Consider the following 2,365-nt stretch of genomic DNA (forward strand, 5'->3'; position numbering starts at 1 on the left):
TGCTCGCCTGCCCACAAGGCTCCGTCTCTTACCTGTTCTCCAGAGCCTGCTGCCTTCTGTGCTTTTCTCTCGGCACCGCTGCAGTGCACACAACTCCTGCAGCGGGAGGGGGGGAGAAAGTTCCCGCACTCCGCCGCAGGGAAGGCTCGCTCCGTGCGCACACGTCCTTTCGATGCCAGTCCAACAAGTGCTCCGCATTAGCTGCGTCGGGGCTCCGGCGTGTCGCACCTCACCTCACCTCGCACTGCCCCCTCCTTGAATGTCTGCCGCTGGGCATGCCCCGCTCTCCTCCGCCTTATCTTATCGCGTGTGAGCACCGACAATGGCCACAATGCCGGGGAATGGCACCTGTAAAGTGTTAATTGGGGCACAGGAACAGCCCGTCTCGTCTCGGGGGGGCCGGCTTCAGAGACAATACAGCAAACACAGCGGGGCGGGGGAAGAAGACGACACCACACATGCGGGTACATTCAGCTCCGGCGGGAACGAGACATTTGTCGGTCTTTTCAAGTGCCGAGAGCCGAGCAATCCTTCACTTGTATCGTTTCTCCCCGGTGACTAGAACTGGCCCTGCGACTCTCGACTGGGCTCACCCCCGGGGCAGCCCAGCAGGTGTGAGCCTGGCCGGCACCCGGATGGGAGATTCCACCCCGGAAAAGCTCCGGTTGCTGCTGCTCCTGCAAGAGGTGTGACTGGGACCAGTAGGGAGCGCTCACCCTGCGGGCTGTGTGGCTCTCTTACGCCCCAGCCTCCTGATGGCGACACTCTGCTGCACAAACAGGCGCCGTCCTTCGGGGGAGGCGTCAAACCGAGGTCCCGACCCTCCTTGGCCATTAGGAAACCCCAGGGCGTCTCTCAAAAAGAGACGCCGGGGGTGTCCCTCTGGTGTTAGTGCTCCCCTTTACCCATCAGTCGGGGTCTCCTCCTAATCCCCGTCTCACCTGTAATAATCAATGACTTGGCCCCCCTGTCCGTGAGATTTAGTACTCGCGCAAGAGACCGGGGGCAGAGCGCGAACGCGGTCCCCCGCCCCCCACAAAGTGCGCGCTCCAGGTTCCCTCTCGGGGCCCTGCAACACAGCGGAAGGGCAGCGAGAAGGAGCCTCTTGCTCTGATGCCGCAAGGCCACAAGAGGGCGGAGGCGCCGCGCGCCCGGCCGACGTGTTGGACCGGTGCGATTTACGTGCTGAAATAAACACGCGAAAGCCCCGAAATGTTTCCAGAGTGCTGTGCACTGGAGGTTTTTGTCTGGTGAAGACTTGCCTGGTGCTCCTCCGTGCAGATTGTTTGTCCTCCTCCAGTGCGGGACGAGCCAACACAAGGGAGCGCATTCGCCAACATCCAGGCACGCAATGCGATTTGGAAAGCAGCTCCTTTCCAAAGAGTTGCACACGAACGATCCTTCAGTCCCGCTCGGGGGGCACGGAACCCCCGCCACACACAGCTTCAAGTAGCGAGTCAGGCGCCGGGGCTTTCGCTTACGGCCACACCACCCTGAACACGCCCGATCTCGTCTGATCTCGGAAGCTAAGCAGCGTCGGTCCTGGTTAGTACTTGGATGGGAGACTGCCTGGGAATACCAGGTGCTGTAAGCTTTTGCTCTCCCGGCCAGCAGGGGTCGCCGTTGGTGCCGTAGGCTTTGGGAGGAAAACCTGCAGGATGGAAAGGTGATCTATAGCCTCATCTCTAGAGATGTTTTGTTGCTGTGGCATGTGTGTGACCCATATTCAAAAAAAAACCCCGTCTGTAAAACGAATATCGAAGCTGCCTCTAAATCTGCAAATGAAGATGAGTCGATAAACCACTCGTTTTTCGTATAACTAGACATATATTCATTTGTTACCGATTTCATTCATTGAGCACGGATACAATAGAGGTACAGCCATTCACTGTTTGACATGTCTGCACTGGTACAGAACCGAGCAATCAGAAAACGGGTGAAACTGTCTTTAGACTCAGCATACAGTACCGAGGCCCCCCATGACCAAATAAAGGCTAACCTCGATAATCAGCCTAAAGAACGCAGACTACAGCAAAACGACTGACTTTGAAAAGGGAATGAACGTCCGGAAAGAGTAGTGGAACTAGCTTGAGATGCTTCTCCGGACCCCTAACTAAAAGCCAGCGAGAACCAGCAGCGGCGTCCACTCCTGTCGAACCGGGATCCTTCCGCAGCCACGCAGCTCGTGGTGTCCTAACCCTCCCGTATCTGATTTTGGACCAAGCACATCAGGGGAGAGCGCAAACGCAGTCCCCCACTACCAGAAATTATGCAGTCGAGATTCCCACATTTGGGGAATTCGCAGGGGTCAGCACAGCCGGAGTGCAATGGCCGAGCCTCGCCCTGGGTGAACCGATTCGATTTT

General features: G+C 57.5%; 1 non-coding gene and 1 pseudogene across 1 annotated transcript; one reads left to right on the top strand and one right to left on the bottom strand.

Annotated features, from left to right (window-relative positions):
• The first annotated feature begins 1,475 nt into the window (after positions 1–1,475).
• Positions 1,476–1,594, top strand: LOC138226917 (5S ribosomal RNA). Its single transcript, XR_011184765.1, has one exon. It is a non-coding gene; the product is annotated as a 5S ribosomal RNA (ribosomal RNA).
• Positions 1,595–2,229: 635 nt separating this feature from the next.
• On the bottom strand, positions 2,230–2,365 carry LOC138226904 (U1 spliceosomal RNA; annotated as a pseudogene).

The sequence above is a fragment of the Lepisosteus oculatus genome, unplaced genomic scaffold (assembly GCF_040954835.1).
Source record: "Lepisosteus oculatus isolate fLepOcu1 unplaced genomic scaffold, fLepOcu1.hap2 HAP2_SCAFFOLD_188, whole genome shotgun sequence".
Lineage (NCBI taxonomy): Eukaryota > Metazoa > Chordata > Actinopteri > Semionotiformes > Lepisosteidae > Lepisosteus > Lepisosteus oculatus.